General features: G+C 40.6%; 1 pseudogene; it reads left to right on the top strand.

Annotated features, from left to right (window-relative positions):
• The window catches only part of LOC117192033, a 53,826-nt pseudogene that overhangs the window by 17,235 nt on the left and 16,797 nt on the right, over positions 1-19,794 (top strand).

Raw genomic sequence — 19,794 nt, 5'->3', positions numbered from 1 at the left:
TTGCCAAAACTATGCATCGTGGTATAGCCGCTCTATATAACGAATGACCCTTTTATATCTTTATTATCATATTGCTGATTTTGCATTGCTTTATATGAATATAAAACTTGATCAAAATGGAAAGACATGATGCGTGATGTGGATACATCTCATACATACATACTCATTCACTCATACACAAATAACATTTTGATTCTCATACTTTTCTTCCTGGAAGCAGAATGGTTAAAGTTCAAGTGTGACTAATTGAATGGACATTTTTCTTGTCTCCTTTTTTGCAGGGCTTCGTGGCCGCTAGTATTAAGCGGGAACATGGCGACGAGGTTGAGGTTGAACTGGCCGAGACCGGCAAGAGGGTCATGATTCTGCGCGACGATATACAAAAGATGAATCCGCCAAAATTCGACAAAGTCGAGGATATGGCCGATCTGACGTGCCTCAACGAGGCTTCCGTGCTGCACAACATTAAAGACAGATACTACTTTGGCTTGATCTATGTAAGTATTAAACTATATATTTCCTTCGTTACTCATAAACATAAAATTAACGCCCTGGAATTCAACGGATTCCCAGTCCAGATCAATGAAAACTTCATTCTTAGTGCGAGCGAAAAACGAAGCTCTGGATCGGATCTACTCATGTCTAGGTTAACCCCAACTTATTCCTTTGGTCTGCACGTTCACTCGGTTCTTGAAAATTTATATCTATACATTTCTGTCTAAAATGGGGTTCCTTCACGCCACATACATATGTACATACAAATTTGTGTTGGAAGACTTGAAAGTTGCCGCTGTGCCAGCTGTTGGCAAGATGACGACGACGACAGCCACCATGATGCTAATAGTGATGATGATGATGACTTTAGAGTAAACAACAACAGCATAAATACATGTGTACATATGTACATATATATTTTCCATCCCAATAAGTCCCTAAGTTTTCTGGAATTATTGAAAAGCGAAACTCTGTCCCCAACCCAGCCCGAGTTCGTCTCTTTCTAAGTATTCGCCTGAAAGCTTCGCAAATATTTGACACAAAAATATCATTCAATCACTCGATTCCTAACTCTAGCCTGTTTTCCCTCTCAAACCCCCGAACATCCGCTCTTAATTGTTATGCCAAAAGTGTTTTCTGTTCGAAAATTACAAATTTACCAAAATCAGAAAGCCAATTACTAATAGATTTCATGCAGTGCATTTAAATGGGAAGGAGGATATAAATTCATGTCTGCTTTTGTTGCTCGCCTCTCCCCCTACTTTTTATACCCGATACTCAAAATGAGTATGGGGGTATATTAGATTTGTGGTAAAAGTGGATGTGTGTAACGTCCAGAAGGAATCGTTTCCGACCCCATAAAGTATATATATTCTTGATCAGCATCAATAGCCGAGTCGATTGAGCCCTGTCTGTCTGTCCGTCTGTCCGTCCCCTTCAGCGCCTAGTGCTCAAAGACTATAAGAGCTAGAGCAACGATGTTTTGGATCCAGACTTCTGTGATATGTCACTGCTACAAAAATATTTCAAAACTTCGCCCCGCCCACTTCCGCCCCCACAAAGGACGAAAATCTGTGGCATCCACATTTTTAAAGATACGATAAAACCAAAAACGCAGAATCGTAGAGGATGACTATATGTTTTAGAATGTAAGATCTCAACCAGATCGTATAATTATTATAGCCAGAATCAAGAAAACAATTTCATTCTTTCTCGCTCTGTCTCTCTCTAACACACAGGTTTCACGGTCGGTTTTCCCAATTGCAAAATATGAGTTCAAGGATCTCAGAACCTATAAGAGCCAGAGCAACCAAATTTGGTATCCACACTCCTGTGATATCGGACCTTGACCGTTTCGTGTCCAAATTTCGCCACACCCCCTTCCGCCCCCGCAAAGGACGAAAAACTGGGGCATCCACAAATCTCAGAGACTATTAAGGCTAGAGTAACCAAATTTGGTATCCGCACTTCTGTTATATCTCACTATAAAACGTATATCTCAGAATTTCGCCCCACCCCCTTCCGCCCCCACAAAGGACGAAAATCTGTTGCATCCACAATATTGCACATTCGAGAAAACTAAAAACGCAGAATCATAGATAATGACCATATCTATCAGATTGCTGAATCTGGACCAGATCAGATAATTTTTATAGCCAAAAGGAACAAATCAATTTGCACTGGCTTCGCAGCGCCCGACGTCACGCTCAGACTGATTTTCTGTCTCTCTCGCACGCACTCTTTGTCGTGTCGTTTAATATTAGCGGCGTCTGCCGGAGGAGAGCCATACTGACTTAGTATCGGGTATAACTGTAGAGTTGCGGTGTCCGCAGCAACTCACAACGTTCCCCCTCGTTCGTTATATAAATCATTGAATTAGCTGCCTCAATTGCATCTTCAATTAATATCGATTTATCTGATCACATAAATTACCCCCGAAAAATGAAAAAAAGAACAGAAGATTGTCAGGCTTGCAACATTGTTGGGAACTGCTTAGCACGACTTAATTTCTTCCTCTTTTCTTAAATTGTTCCAGAAAAATAAATTAAAAATGCAGTAGGTCTCACACCCTCTCTTAAACTTTCTATGGATCATTAAGAGACAAAAATAAGACTCTTCTGTGGCTCAAGGCTGAGCTCTGGCAACATGTAGCTGGCGCATGTTGATAAACTGCTTGATTTGAGCGGGACCTGAACCGTGGGTGTTTCTTCTCTCTTTCTATGTAACTCTATTTGGCTTCTATTTCGCTGTCCATGTGGCAGCATCGTTTTTTATACCCGATACTCAAAATGAGTATTGGGGAATATTAGATTTGTGGTAAAAGTGGATGTGTGTAACGTCCAGAAGGAATCGTTTCCGACCCCATAAAGTATATATATTCTTGATCAGCATCAATAGCCGAGTCGATTGAGCCCTGTTTGTCTTTCCGTCTGTCCGTCCGTCCGTCTGTCCGTCCCCTTCAGCGCCTAGTGCTCAAAGACTATAAGAGCTAAAGCAACGATGTTTTGGATCCAGACTTCTGTGATTTGTCACTGCTACAAAAATATTTCAAAACTTCGCCCCTCCCACTTCCGCCCCTACAAAGGACGAAAATCTGTGGCATCCACATTTTTAAAGATACGATAAAACCAAAAACGCAGAATCGTAGAGGATGACTATATGTTCTACAGTGTAAAATCTCAACCAGATCGTATAATTATTATAGCCAGAATCAAGAAAACAATTTCATTCTTTCTCGCTCTGTCTCTCTCTAACACACAGGTTTCATGGTCGGTTTTGCCAATTGCAAGATATGAGTTCAAGGATCTCAGAACCTATAAGAGCCACAGCAACCAAATTTGGTATCCACACTCCTGTGATATCGGACCTTGACCGTTTCGTGTCCAAATTTGGTTACTCTAGCCTTAATAGTCTCTGAGATTTGTGGATGCCTCAGATTTTCGTCCTTTGCGGGGGTGGAAAGGGGTGTGCCGAAATTTTGACACAAAATGGTCAAGGTCCGATATCACAGGAGTGTGGATACCAAATTTGGTTGCTCTGGCTCTTATAGGTTCTGAGATCCTTGAAAGTTTTGAAGTATTCTTGTAGCAGTGACATATCACAGAAGTCTGGATCCAAAACATCGTTGCTCTCGCTCTTATAGTCTTTGAGCACTAGGCGCTGAAGGGTACGGACAGACGGACGGACGGACAGACGGACAGACGGACAGACAGACATGGCTCAATCGACTCGGCTATTGATGCTGATCAAGAATATATATACTTTATGGGGTCGGAAACGATTACTTCTGGACGTTACACACATCCACTTTTACCACAGATCTAATATACCCCAATACTCATTTTGAGTATCGGGTATAATAATGACCATATCTATCAGATTGCTGAATCTGGATCAGATCGGATCATTTTTATACCCAAAAGGAACAAATCAATTTGCACTGGCTACGCAGCGCCCGACGTCACGCTCAGACTGATTTTCTGTCTCTCTCGTGTCGTTTAATATTAGCGGCGTCTGCCGGAGGAGAGCCATACTGACTAAATATCGGGTATAACTGTAGAGTTGCGGTGTCCGCAGCAACTCACAACGTTCCCCCTCGTTTTTATTTGTTTTATTGTTTTCTAACAAATTATGTGACGCTTTTTTTTTTACATATTTTACGAGCTTGTCGCTGCTACTACTTATCTTACTCTGCCATCTTTCCAATTTTCGCTCTCTGTCTCTGTCCGTCTTTCTGCCTTGGGAGTTTTAATTTAATGCCCAAACGGTTGTTTCTACTTTTTGATGTGGGCGCGAACTGCTTTAAATTTGTTTAGATTGTTGTTGCTGTTTTTGCTGTTGTCGGGCCACGCTTCAGCGCACTTTCAGGCATTGTTGCTGCTAGAGGGTATTTCGACTTTGGCCAGACGTTTTCTGTCTATTCTGGAATAATGGAAACGTTGCCGTTGATTCGCTTTAAAAATTTACCCATAAGCGAATCGACGTGAGATGTAGTCCCAAATGGAAACACTCTAAGCTGTAGCTAATGGTGCTTTAATATTGAAGGGTATCAGAAACTTCAAACGTCAAAACTAGACTTAATTTCTTGTTTTTTTTTTTTTGTTGCTGTCAGCGAGTTATTGTGTGCCCGCTTACAACTTACACAATCATTCCACGCACTTTGTTTCGCCTCTCTCTCTGCTCTCTTGCTGTCTTTTCCTCTTCGTTTTACACTGCCCCTATCTCTTTCGGGCGGACTGTCCCATTTAATTTGCTTGCCAATTGTTGCTGACGTGTTTTAGGCCGCTAACTTGTTGCATGGCCCCGAGTGCGCCAAAGAAAGAAAGAAGTAAAGAGAGCGGATAACACAGGGTGACACAGAAGAAGAGAGAGAGAGAAAAAGGGAAATACGGGGGAGGGTCGCTGTGTTGAACGGCATAATTATTATAGTTTTTTGACATATAATTTGATTTTTACATTTAATTTAAATTAATTCGACTGGCAGCTGCTTCTGACTTTGTGACTGCCGGTAGCTTGTAGCTTAATTAATATGCGTCGGCCGGCAGGCAGGCAGAACAAAAATAATATTACACTTACACACACTTTTACATGGATACAGTATGCAAATCAAAGTGTCAACACCTCTGGTGCAACAACAGCAACAAATATGGCCAATTTGTTGGACATGAAAATTTTTGCAGCGAATTGATTTGGGCGGAGAAAATGTTGTGTCAGCAGCCCACCAGAGGGAGCAGTGGCAGTAGTGGCAGTGGCAGTGGCAGGGGCTAGGGCGGGAAAAATGGTGCACGAATGAAACTGACCAAAGACCTCCCATAGTCCAGCCCACCTCCTTCCTTCCCCCTCTTCGCCAATTAGTTGCAGCCGATTGAAAATCAAATTGGGTTTGAAATATTCCACAAAACATTAAAATTTTAATTTTCTTCATTTACAATGTTGTATACTCTTTCGTAGGGTATTGCAATCTCCATCAGCAGCGTGCATTGTATAGGAATCAAGCATAGAAAAATTTCCAACTGTAAGGTTATACATTCTTCATACCTTAGACACAGACAGCTGGTCCCAAGCTACCCAAAACCCTGGTTTAGGCCATAGAAAAGATCCCATTGCTAGGGTATTGAAAGCATCGGCCTGCTTTGATAACCCCCCTTTGACTGCATTTTCTTGCAATTAATTGATTTATGTCCATCGGGTGACTGGGTGCAATTGCTCGACGGCAACAGCATCGCGGGAAAAGCGCTGAAAATTGTAATTTACATTTCGGGCCCATGCGTTGGCAGCTAAATATAATTGCACTTGACAGGGAGGATGACGTTGGTGCCTTGGCCACTTTTACAGGCTCCCCATATGAACATATTCACATATGTATGTATTTATCTTTGCCCATTCCATATCCCTATTCGGAATCCATTCAGTTCTAACTATCTTTGAGATACGCTAATTGAAATGTCAAACTCAGGCGACGCCGAACCGAATCTTTTTTGGCATTTTAATATGGGAATTCTGTCACTTAATTTGCTTTGCAAGATTTTAATTTTTAGCCACGAGCGAGTGCAAATGTGCCACATGCTGAGGCAGAGACAGAGACAGACACCAGAGGTAGAGGTAGTGCAGAGGCGGCGGCTGTTGCGGAGTCTATGGCCACATGAGGCATGCATTTTGTGGCAAATTAATTATATTTCCCGCATATCAGCAGAACAATTTGTTCAAAAACTATTGGCACTAATAGTTTGCCCCTGCAACATGTGGGGGATGAATGGATGGGTGCCGGTAGGGGAAATGGGTGATGTGATGTGGATAGAGGTATAGGTAGAGGTGTCTTCGAGCACGTAATTAACATGAAAGACGCCGCCTTCTGCTTTTTTGTTTGTTTGTTTATTTTTGCTGTTGCTGCTGCCCTTGTTTGCCTGAATGTGCCCCTCGATTTGCTGTGCTTGCAACACGTTCGATACACAAATAAAATGCTTGTGCCCACTTAAGGCCTGAATGCGGACACCAAAATGGTCCACACGCTAAATGCCTGACAAATCTGGTAAGAGACTAAATGTTTGGTTTTTTTATGTCTTCTGTCCCTCCTCTCTCTCACTCTGCATAGAGCTAGTACTAACCAACAACTAGTTGTAGTACTAATGGAACTGCTTGAAATTTCAAATGAATATCAAACTGCTTGAATATGCTCCTTCCAATCGATAGAGTGAGAGGCAACTAGCTTGAACACCATTCAACTGCTTGCTGTTCGAAGTGAATAGCTGCTTTTAATTTGAGCATCATACTAAGCCCGCTCTGCTTCTACCTCCTACCCTAGCTGGAGTGAGAGGGAGCTACTGTAAGGCAGTTCGAACTGTTGTCTTCTTTAAATGCTGAACTGCTTGTTGCAGAGAAAGCCCCCAACTCACGTAAAAATAATAGTCCACCCAAAGCTGATTCTTGTATCTCTCTCTGCGGTGACTCGCCTTTGTCCCCTCTCACCTCATATAAATACCTCCCTCCATAATATAAGTAAATCTCGCTGTAATTTAATTGCCTCTGTGGCGCTGTTGCTACTTGCTTGAGATTTACATAAATTTCATGATTTTAACTTATCCGCTGACCATATAAGGCCCAACCCAAGATCGGGGCAGGCCACCCAGGCAGGTCAATTCCTGCCTGCCTGAACCATTCATCAGGATAATGACTCAGTGCAGCAGCATACAAAGAGCTTGAAGTGCCGCAAAAGTGTGTGGAGAGACGCGATCCGAGCCCAGATCCGAAAGTAAACATTGCCGTCACGAGTGACGGCCACTTCTAAACGATTGCCAAAAAAAGCAAAGAAACAAAAAACAGTTTTTTCTGCCATTTTTGGATGCCTGACAAGCACACATATGTACATCTATGGCTACTAAAGCAAGGTTACTGATTGTCGAGACGTGATTTTGTTATTTCTTCCAAGAGGATCTTTAAACTATGGGTAGATACATATACACATATGTATGTATGAGTCAGTCGGGGCCCACTCTTCCCTGGTCTGTGCTCCTCCGCTCAAAGAGAGAGATTTTCGGCAGATTTACATTGAGATCCGTACTTTCCATTTCAATATGTATCTGTCACACACGAATGGGTGTGTGTGGGTTGTCTACTCCCCCTTCCCTCGTAAAGTTTGTTGTTTTTTTTTCTCCTTTCGCATTTAATGTTTGCTGGATATTTAAATGATACTCGTACAACAAATAGCAAAAAGCCGCAGCCGCAGTCACAGTTTTGTAGGCTGGTAGATACCAGCGGATACAGATACAACTATAGATACAGATATAGCAGCGGATACAGCTTGTGGGAAATACAGATATATGCGTTTGCTGTTTATGGTGCTGGCCAACTTTAAAGCACATGTCTTGCTTCAAGCCCATGTTGTATCTGTGTGTGTGTGCGTTAGAGTTTGGGCAACACTAAGCACTAACTAGGCCACTGAACATCAGTCGCCGCCACCTCGCCGGCTGCCTGCCGATTGCAGGGGCTGCCAGGGGCTGTTCGTCGTTAGTCCCCATGTTTGCAGCTCCAATAACATACATATGCCATACTACACATGCCATACGATGCCATCGAAAATGAAGCCAAAACTTTGCTTTGTTTTCCACGTTCCTGAAGCCACTTTCAGCCTGCCAGATGATCCCGATCCCGATCGGTAAAGCTATCCATTCTTGTTATATTTCTCTCCTCTCTATATAATTTCTCTATGCAATAAGAAAAGAAGATGATTCTTAAATCAGACCCCAATACAAAGTGGGCTACAGTGCCAATCTTTTTTTGAGAGCATCAATCTTCTTATGAATATGAAAGTAGTAGAATTTCCCCTACAACCAAATGCCAAACACACTTGCGCCTAGATCATTATTTTTCAGACACGGGGGTTGCAGGTGTCTTGCCCCCTTGTTACTTATATTAATAATTTACTTTTCCAGACATATTCCGGTCTATTTTGCGTTGTGGTCAATCCGTACAAGAAACTCCCCATCTACACCGCAAAGATTATGGAACGGTATAAGGGTAATAATAACGGACAGTGCCTATAGAAACATGTTGGGTGGTAAGTACAGTACTCTCCTTATACACACATAAATATAGTACATACATATATGTATAACCAAAGACTATACAATACCAAGATGTTGCATGAGGAACAAATGCTTTTTATACCCGATACTCAAAATGAGTATTGGGGTATATTAGATTTGTGGTAAAAGTGGATGTGTGTAACGTCCAGAAGGAATCGTTTCCGACCCCATAAAGTATATATATTCTTGATCAGCATCAATAGCCGAGTCGATTGAGCCATGTCCGTCTGTCCGTCCCCTTCAGCGCCTAGTGCTCAAAGACTATAAGAGCGAGAGCAACGATGTTTTGGATCCAGACTTCTGTGATATGTCATTGCTACAAGAATATTTCAAAACTTTGCCCCGCCCACTTCCGCCCCCACAAAGGGCGAAAATCTGTGGCATCCACAATTTCGACGATGCGAGAAAACTAAAAACGCAGAATCGTAGAAGATGACTATATCTTCTAGAGTGTAAAATCTGAACCAGATCGTATAATTATTATAGCCAGAATCAAGAAAACAATTTCATTTTTTCTCGCTCTGTCTCTCTCTAACACACAGGTTTCATGGTCGGTTTTGCCAATTGCAAAATATTAGTTCAAGCATCTCAGAACCTATAAAAGCCAGATCAACCAAATTTGGTATCCACACTCCTGTGATATCGGACCTTGACCATTTTGTGTCAAAATTTCGACACACCCCCTTCCACCCCCGCAAAGGACGAAAATCTGAGGCATCCACAAATCTCAGAGACTATTAAGGCTAGAGTAACCAAATTTGGTACACACACTCCTTTAAGATGTCACTATAAAACGTATATCTCAAAATTTCGCCCCACCCCCTTCCGCCCACACAAAGGACGAAAATCTGTTGCATCCAAAATATTGCAGATTCGAGAAAACTAAAAACGCAGAATCATAGATAACGACCATATCTATCAGATTGCTGAATCTGGATCAGATCAGATAATTTTTATAGCCAAAAGGAACAAATCAATTTGCACTGGCTACGCAGCGCCCGACGTCACGCTCAGACTGATTTTCTGTCTCTCTCGCACGCACTCTTTGTCGTGTCGTTCAATATTAGCAGCGTCTGCCGGAGGAGAGCCATACTGACTTAGTATCGGGTATAACTGTAGAGTTGCGGTGTCCGCAGCAACTCACAACGTTCCCCCTCGTTTTTTCTTGAAACATTTTTTCGAACATTTTAATTTCCATTTTCCATTTTTGTTTTGTCAGCAGCCAAATTTGTTGTTGTTGCGGTAATGAAGTGTGTCACTCGCTCCTCGTCCCACTCTGCCACTCTCTCCTCGTCCCACTCTGCCGCTCTCTCGCTCTTAAATCGTACTTACGTCTACCCTTCTCTCTCCCTCTCTCTGCAGATCGCGAAGACCAATCGATTTTGTGTACTGGCGAATCGGGTGCTGGCAAGACGGAGAACACCAAGAAGGTCATCCAATTTCTGGCCTATGTGGCAGCCTCCAAGCCCAAGGGCTCTGGTGCGGTAAGTACAAGAAGGAACACAACTCTCGTCGGCTCCAAAATAAGATAAATGACTCCAAGAACAGAAACGAATGCAAAGTTGTATCTACACTGGGGGAAAATTCCAATCACATTCCATATTCGTAGATGATTCGTGGACTGGTTCCAATGGGATGTTGCATCAGTTGAGAAAGGGTCGTACAAGGGTCCTCTCAAAATTGGAATTGGAATAATCCTAATCCTAAATCCCAAATCCTCATGAGGAATGTGTTCTAGCAGAAGTTTTTTCCCTCAGTGCATCATCAGTGGGAGAGATCCATACACATATGTATGTTCTGCCTCTACTCGTAGATACAGTTCCATTTTGGATTGGATATGTGTGCTTATAAAATGGTTATTAAACTCACATTAATGACACGCAAGCTGCTCCCAGCAATTGTTATTGTTTGCCATATTAATTAATTAGAGAGAACGTTCAAGGGAGATACACGACTCGTATAGATATCTACGATACGTTCACTTACACTCACACGACTATATATGTATCTATTATGGTATGTATATAATTGCTGGAGTCGGCAAACTGTCTTTAATACACCCTCGCACCTATGACTTCTTATGTGGGTGTTGTACTGCCTCAAATCAACTTACAATTTAAGAGTATTTCGTGTTGTGAGTGATTTTCATAGAGCCGGAAAACCAACGAAAAATATTTGAATAGAATATTTGAATAGAATATTGCTGGCACTTTTGTTGTTCAGGTTGGTTTAGATTAGATTAAAATTGCTTAGGATAGGTTGGATAGGTTAAGATTTCAGATAGAGTGCGTTGAATAACGATAGACCTGATGGTATTTATAGATACATATATGTACAGCTGCGCCGAAAAAAATAGCACCAGTGCACAGTGGGCCAGCGATTCCATTTTTTGACGTAAATTAAAATAATAAAGCTAGAGACTTCAAATTTTGTACACAAAATATTATCGACGTGTTTAGACCGATCAGACCACGCCCACACCAAACGCCGATAAAAGAAAAGATTCGCTAATACTGATTTTTAACACGTAGTCCATTATGATAGAATATGTTATTAAAATTCTTAAAAATTTATATTTTTACACTTAAACTTAATACTTAGAGGGGGATGAATGTTGAAGTTTTTCAAAGTACAACGAATTTATTATTAATCTTCTTCTACATCTATTTCTATTGAAAATGAATTTTCATTATCGGAATCCGATTCGTCACTTTCACACATACCAGAATAAGTATCAGTTTCTAGGGAAGCATTATTGTTATAAAAAATATTTTCAAAACATGGTGTTTCTAAAAGTTGAATAACAGCTTTCGGCAATGGATCCTTTTTATTTCCACCCAATCTTTTTGTCAGATAGATGCTCGATACAAGAGGATCAGAGGAATCCATTGCTCTTTGGAAAACATCTGTCATATTGTTGCGTCGTGAATCCTTTCGAGCATGTAATCGTCTGTCACTCTTATAGTATTTATTGCGTGCTTCCGAAGCGTTTTCTCCAAGAACACCTACTGGCAGTACTGATGCTTCTATTATTTGGAAACCGTGAATTAAAACTTTATGAACTGTTGCCGACATCGGAAACCATGAGTACAAGGAAATATATAGTGTAACTATTTCTTGACAATATTTTTTAAATAGTTTTGCATCAGTTGACAGCTGGCAGGAAATCGCAATTAAAATATTTTGAAAATATGTGATGAGAGACTCATCAAGACCTAAGATTTGAGCGAATAGCTTAGGTTTTGAAAAGGCTTTTCTTGCTGTGTTGCCGTCGTTGGTGTTTCCACTTCCATTTTGTTTAGGCTTGTCGACATGTAGAGCCATATTCCTCCACATCTTCTCCAGTATGAGATTTTTCTATAAGCAATTTTAAGAACAAACTCAAATAATCGAATCCATGCGTGAAGTTTACTCATGCCATATTGTAATGTTCCACGTCTAGGCTTAAATTTCGGTGGATCCATATTTCCACTTTCCATTAAATCTTTTGGACTTGCTCCACAGATGGGACATAATTGGCAAGATTTAGTTTCAGCCAAAAAGTTCAAAACTTTCCCGTCTAAAAGTGTCATATGCAGATTATATTTTACTGTTATGTTTCTTCCATTTATAAATGTGCAGACATATGAAGATAAATCTTTAATTTGATCGTCCAAATTTTTTTTTTCTTCGATAATATGGTCTTTAGTCTCTTTAACAAATTCAAGTTTGATTGGCCTACAAAATCGAATAGACTGAGGAGTACGATTTAGCCACAATATATTTCCAATATCATCCATTAATTTGAGAGGAACCATTGTTGTCGCGAAAAGGGATTGGTCAAGAACCATTGGATCGCTGACAAAAAAGTTTTTTCTCCGTGCTTATTTTGTATGCCTCAGTTCTTCGAAAATCCAACTCGAAAGTGCTGCGGAGTTTCGATTATTCTCAATGTAAATACTGAGCTGCTTTTCATAAGTGAACTCCACCTCACCTACAAATAAATTAAAATGCGCACACCGGCGCAAAATGGCGCAAAAACAAGTTTTAGGATTATTTTATACACAGCTTGCACTACAATATTACATAATTACTTTCTCGCACAATTGCGCACAAAATTAGTTATTGACCATAAGAGACGGGCACATTGGTTAAGTATTCTCTACCTTTGGACGACACAAATTAATACACACAAAAACATATTCAAAAACATGAGCACAAATTTGTTTAATATAATAACTCTACATACCCTGGCCTTTCTTTTCCATTACTTTGATTTCAGTTTTTGAACTTAGTTTCAATTTGGTAAGCTCTCAAAGTAAACAAACAGTTTCCCGCGTTTTTTACTATCGATTGCAGCTTATCAAACAGCTGACTTTAAAACGTTGCAAAAAGGCCAAGGATGCATTAAAACAAAAAAGATTTTTGATTTTTTTTTAAATTTATGTATATACTAATTAAATGTTAAATTAAAATTAAGTTTCATTGACATGCATTTTTTTGAATTAACGTCGAAAAATGGGGTCGCTGGCCCACAGTGCAGTGGACTAATGTGTCTATATTGACGGATTTTGCTTAAGCAATGGTTCTAATGAACGTTATTAAGACTAATATATAAACTTTAAGGTATAATTTACGTATCCCAGAGCACTGGTGTGATTTGCAAACTCCAATTAAGAATATTTAAAAAAAAAAGAATTTTATCAGAAATTTGGGCACCAACAAAAATAGCACCAATTTACAAAGAAATCAAAAAACTATAAAATACAAAGAAACTTTTAACATTTTTTTGTAAAATATGTTACTTTAGTTGTATTTAAAGGTTGGCATTTTATTTTAAAACCTTTGGTAGCAACAACAGCAGCTCAACATATTGGCATTAAAACTCACCTAATTTTCGCATCTTTTCCTTGGGATATTGATCCACGAACCATGCAGGATTCTCCAAAGATCATTATTGTTCTTTGGTTCCGCATTAGCAATATATTTTTTAACTTGACCCAAAATATTAGCAATGGGGTTTAGGTCTGGAGACTGAACAGGCCAATCTATTGTACTAAGTGAATTGTGCTCGAACCACTTTCGAGCTTTCTTTCTAGTTCGTTTTGGGTAATTTTCCTGCTGGAAGACACAAAACAACTCTATTTCGTATTCTGCATAAAGCAGAATCCCTGTTTCTTTGATATTGACATAGACATGTTGATCCATAATGGGGTTGTGCCATGTATTGGATCACCTACTTAGTACGAAAATCATGCCCATACGATCTTGCTTGATCTTCTATGTCTAATGAATTTACATGTGAGTCAGGGGGTTGTATTCTGCATTCGGTAGTCGTTTCACACAAGAACAAGACCCTTTTACACCAAAAAATAAATTTTGGCTTTAGTCGGACCACAGGATGTTTCTCCATTTTCTTTGGCCCAACTTTAGTGCTATTTTGCATACCAAAGTTTTTTTGCCCTATGCCTTTCCGTGAGAAGTGGAATTTTCCTCGGACTACGAGAACCCATTCTACGTTCTTGTAAACAAGATCTAACTTTCCTGGTACTTGACGATTTTTTAGGATCCTTGCTTTAGCTCTGTGGCCGACTGAAATGGTTCCTCCTTGCTCTCACGAACCAGTAGTTTTAGCAGAAATGGGGATATCGCGGCCTTTCTTCCACGTGTTTCTTGTTGGAAACATATTTCAAAGAATTGCTAATCATTTCTTTTGAACAACCGACAATTTGCCACACCTTAGCATAGGTCCTGCCTTCTGAAATGAAAGTTTTGATCCTTTGGCTTTTTTCTTCACTTTAGTGTTTTCCAAGACCCATAACTACTAAAATTTTGTAACTTTTTTGTCACAATCACCTAAAGCCACCGATTTTTAATTCAGTCTAGAACTTAAAATATCAAGAAGCTCAGAAAAGTAGAAGCTTTTACATAAAACAGTTACTGGTGCTATTTTTGTTGGTGCTCCATTTGGCTCCTCTTTCGCAAAATTGCCTAAAGTTATAAGAACCGATAGAATTGAGAGAGTAAGCACACTTCTCTCAGAGAGGAGACATATAAAGCTACATTATATTGCAGTAAAGTCCAGCAAATGTTGGTCAGTGGTCTAGTTTTGAAGGAATAAAGACGGTCGTCCCTACTGGTGCTATTTTTTTCGGCGCCACTGTATATATAAACCTTAGAGCGGAACGATTATTTATTTATTTATTTATTAAATTAACAAATTATCTGTTAATAATGGTACTTAGATTAAAGGCGGAAAAAGATAAGTTAAAAGTTAGCTAAATTTAAATGATTATAAATATTGCATGCAATTAGTTTAAGAGATAGTTCAGGGGATAGGGTTTGACAGAGGGAGTTATAATTATGGCATAAAACCCTAAAAGGTTCATGATCAGCATAATTAGACCTACATATGGGTAGACGGATAGGCCTAAAAGTACGGGTAGGTCTGGATGGAACGGCCAAGTCAATCTGACCCAAGAGAGTTTGGGAGTCAACAGTCCCAAGAAGGAGCTTGTGCACGAACATTACGCCATTGCATATTCTGCGATGGTGCAACGACGGCAGGTCGATAAGATTTAGCCTAGACCGGTAGGGTGGCAAGATTCTACCCGAGTCCCAGTTAAAGTTCCGAAGGGCAAAAATTAAAAATTGCTTTTGCACGGATTCAATAACAGCCTGCTGCTCTTTATACTGCGGGCTCCACACACAAGAACAATACTCCAATATAGGACGTACTAACGAGATGTACAGTTGTTTCGTAACGGGTCGTCAAACTCCTTGGACCAACGCTTGATGAACGCTAAAACACCCTTAGCTTTATTTACAGTTGCAGCTATATGGGTGTTGAAACACATCTTATGATCAAAAAGGACTCCGAGGTCATTTGAACTCGAAATTCGCTCAAGGACATGATTTCCTAGAACATATGAGACAAAATGAGGAGCGCGACGGTAAAATGTCATAAGTTTGCATTTGGAAAGGTTCAGAAAAAGAAGATTAGTTGAACACCACAATAGTAGTTCACTTAGATCAAGTTGAAGGCGTGTGTGCAAATACCAATAAGAGTAAGAAAGACAGATTTTGACATCATCAGCATACATTAGTGTAGTAGAGTATGTTATAACTTGAGGAAGGTCGTTCACAAATAAAATAAACAGAAGCGGGCCCAGATGACTTCCCTGTGGCACACCTGAAGTAACATTAACAGTATTTGACAACACGTTAGAAAACAAAACACGTTGAGTACGGTTAGAGAGATAGGACAAAATCCAATCTAGAAGATTCGTTGGGAACCCTAATAAAGAGAGCTTTTGAATAAGCAGAGCATGGTTCACAGAATCGAATGCCTTGCTGAATTCCGTAAAAAGTACATCCGTTGGTTGGTTGGTTAGTCGTTGTTGAACGATGTCTGAAAAAACCGTGTTGCGACGGAGATATCAAGCTGCAACAAAGATGTTGCAGTTGCCGGGTGACCAGGAACTCAAGAAGCTTCGGGATGGCGGAAAGCTTTGCGATACCACGATAGTTTTCAATGTTTGATCTTGAACCTTTTTTGTGAAGCGGAATGATGTAGGACTCATTCCAAATTACTGGGAGACAAGACTGTTCCAAGGAGAGGTTGAAGAGAAAGGTCAAGGGCTTGCAAAGGGACTGGGCACAGTGTTTTAAGATGCAACTTGGTACCTTATCTGGACCCGCAGAAAACGATATGTCCATAGATGACAAACCTTACAGAACAACGCTTTCCTCGAAAAAGGGCAGAAAAATGCTGTTAGCTTGAGGTAGCTGGTACGGATACGGAGTGGATGCGTTGTAAATATGAGACGAGTACGTTGTTTGGAAAAAGTTAGCGAATAAATTTGCAATACCAACAGCAGAAGCTTCTGTTTTGTTCTGGTAATGAAGGGACGGAGGAAAAACGTTTGACTTGCGCTTAGAATTAACGAACGAATAGAATTTTTTAGGATCACTACGAAAGTTACTACTACATTGTGAAAGGTAATGATTATAACACTGACTATTGACGGCAAGGAACAGAGAGCGAGCGGAGGAGTATAGAGCTAAGGCCAACGTGGAGCCCGAGTTCTGGTACTTTTTATAGAGCCGGGATTTATTATTTTTTAAGTATGACAAATACTTGGAGAACCAGGGAGGCTTGGACGATACAGGTACAGTGATATCTGGCACAAACGTATTAAGGGCGGAGTAAATATAACTATAAAACGAGTTAACAGTTGCATCTATGTTCGGTAATGAATAAAGAAACGACCAATCAACACGCGAGAGATGTAGATCTAAATCAATAAAGTTTGTTTTGCGAAAACACTTTATGTGACAAGGAGCCATGGAACTGTCAGCACCTCCAGATTGTGTACACTCCAGTGATATCAACAAAGTTGGATGGTAAGGATCTTCAGGGAGAGATATTGGGCTTGCTCTAGATACAGTAGCAAGAGAACCATCGTTAACAAAAACGAGGTCAAGAAGTCTGTCCCTAATGTTTTGAACGGCATTAATTTGGACAAGGGAAATATCCGTTAGCCCATTGATAAAGTCATTATGGCAATTGGGAAACAACAGGTTAGCGTCATCACAAGGCAGCCAAGAAAGAAATGGGAGGTTAAAGTCCCCCATGACAATAATTCGATCATTGCACCCTAATGTAGAAACAACAATATTAGTTGCTGAAAGGTGGTGTAAGTAAAGCTCATCCTCAGACCTGGGAGGAATGTAAGAGCAGGTTAAATAGAAAAATGCGGAGCCAACACGAACTTTGACTGCAACAAATTCAATTCCATGAATGTTATTGAATGGGAATAACTCAGATGAGAAAACAGATTTAACTGCAATCAGAACCCCACCTGCAAAAGATGGGCGGTCCATTCTATAAATAGTGTAACTATCAATGAAAATTTCGTGATCATTGACAGAGGAGTTAAGCCAGGTTTCGGTAAACGCGATGGCATCGAAATCAAAGGACGCGCTATTAGTATGAATTTGACGCAATTTTCCCAGCAAACTGCGAACGTTCTGATAGTGCATGGAAAAATAGTACATCAGTTTTTTGGAGCATGTTCGGTAATTCTTGGATTCGGTTCGAATCTTTGAGAAGGAACTCATGCACAATTGTATGCTCAGGCCATATTGACGGTTCTAGAGAACAGGATAGTAAAGAATCAGGGAGAAGAATTTTAAAGGATGATATGTTGCGCTTATGTTTAAATTTAGTCACAACTATATCAACAGGCGAAGTGTTAAGTTTAGCGGCAAGATGTTTTTAACATCCTCCGTTGTAGCCTCAGGAATAAGATGAGAAACAAATATTGCTTTCCGAGGGACCACTGCTTTAAGTTGAAGTCCCGAGCGAGATCGAGATGGTGGAGCCACTCCTAAAAGAGATCTCGGTACAAGGGCAGAGGAATTGGCAGCAATGGCTGTAGCAGGAATTGGAGTAGGAATTGGAGCAGGAATTGGAGCAGGAATTGGCAAGACGTCGTCAGCAACCAGCACACCCGCACTAGGAGCACTCACCGCGTCAGAAGTGACGGCCACAGAAACTGCAGGGATGGGATTGATGCTGTTGTGGAGTTGGGTGCTCGAAGGAAGCACATTGCTCGGTGTTAAGAACTCCGGAGCCACCGTTGGCGGATTTACAGACAACGGCGTGGCATGACTACACGGAAATGCTTCCGATGGATGAAGGTGGGAGGCAGGCGTACCAATCGGATTAGGTTGCAAGAGATTGGTATCATTATGCGGAATTTTCCGTCTAGGCGATTCGCTCAATAGTTTGAGCCCAAGAAACTGTGATTCAAGGGCAAGAAATTTCTCGTTGAGAGCCACAAATTGTTTCCGGACATCCAGAAACCCAGTTCGAGTCTGTCTCATAAATGTGCGCATTTCGGCCTCAATCTCCCGACAAGCCAGACATGACCAAGACAGGCCCATGCGTTTCGAGATCAGATCATTCAGCCGGCCAAAATTTCCACCACCAGCACATTTTATGTGGGCAAAATTGTCGCACAGCCAGCAGCTAAGAAATGAATCACCAATGATAACACCACCGAATTCACATTTCTTTGCACTGCAAACAATTGCCATTATGGACAGTAGAAGAATCACTGTGCACGAATAAAAGAAGAACGGAGTGAGATAGCAGGTAAAGTAGGAGAGCAGACAGCAGAGCGAGCCAGACAATCAGCTGAGTCCGAGTCCCAGTTAAAGTTCCGAAGGGCAAAAATTAAAAATTGCTTTTGCCCGGATTCAATAACAGCCTGCTGCTCTTTATACTGCGGGCTCCACACACAAGAACAATACTCCAATATAGGACGTACTAACGAGATGTACAGTTGTTTCGTAACGGGTCGTCAAACTCCTTGGACCAACGCTTGATGAACGCTAAAACACCCTTAGCTTTATTTACAGTTGCAGCTATATGGGTGTTGAAACACATCTTATGATCAAAAAGGACTCCGAGGTCATTTGAACTCGAAATTCGCTCAAGGACATGATTTCCTAGAACATATGAGACAAAATGAGGAGCGCGACGGTAAAATGTCATAAGTTTGCATTTGGAAAGGTTCAGAAAAAGAAGATTAGTTGAACACCACAATAGTAGTTCACTTAGATCAAGTTGAAGGCGTGTGTGCAAATACCAATCAGAGTAAGAAAGACAGATTTTGACATCATCAGCATACATTAGTGTAGTAGAGTATGTTATAACTTGAGGAAGGTCGTTCACAAATAAAATAAACAGAAGCGGGCCCAGATGACTTCCCTGTGGCACACCTGAAGTAACATTAACAGTATTTGACAACACGTTAGAAAACAAAACACGTTGAGTACGGTTAGAGAGATAGGACAAAATCCAATCTAGAAGATTCGTTGGGAACCCTAATAAAGAGAGCTTTTGAATAAGCAGAGCATGGTTCACAGAATCGAATGCCTTGCTGAATTCCGTAAAAAGTACATCCGTCTGCAAACCAATTTGAAAACCCCGGTGGATTAGGTTAGAAAACTCAAGAAGGTTGGTTAGTCGATGTTGAACGATGTCTGAAAAAACCGTGTTGCGACGGAGATATCAAGCTGCAACAAAGATGTTGCAGTTGCCGGGTGACCAGGAACTCAAGAAGCTTCGGGATGGCGGAAAGCTTTGCGATACCACGATAGTTTTCAATGTTTGATCTTGAACCTTTTTTGTGAAGCGGAATGATGTAGGACTCATTCCAAATTACTG

The sequence above is a fragment of the Drosophila miranda genome (genome assembly GCF_003369915.1).
Source record: "Drosophila miranda strain MSH22 chromosome Y unlocalized genomic scaffold, D.miranda_PacBio2.1 Contig_Y1_pilon, whole genome shotgun sequence".
Taxonomy (NCBI): domain Eukaryota; kingdom Metazoa; phylum Arthropoda; class Insecta; order Diptera; family Drosophilidae; genus Drosophila; species Drosophila miranda.
Note: the sequence above shows the minus strand (reverse complement) of the source record. Positions and strands in the feature narration are given on the sequence as shown.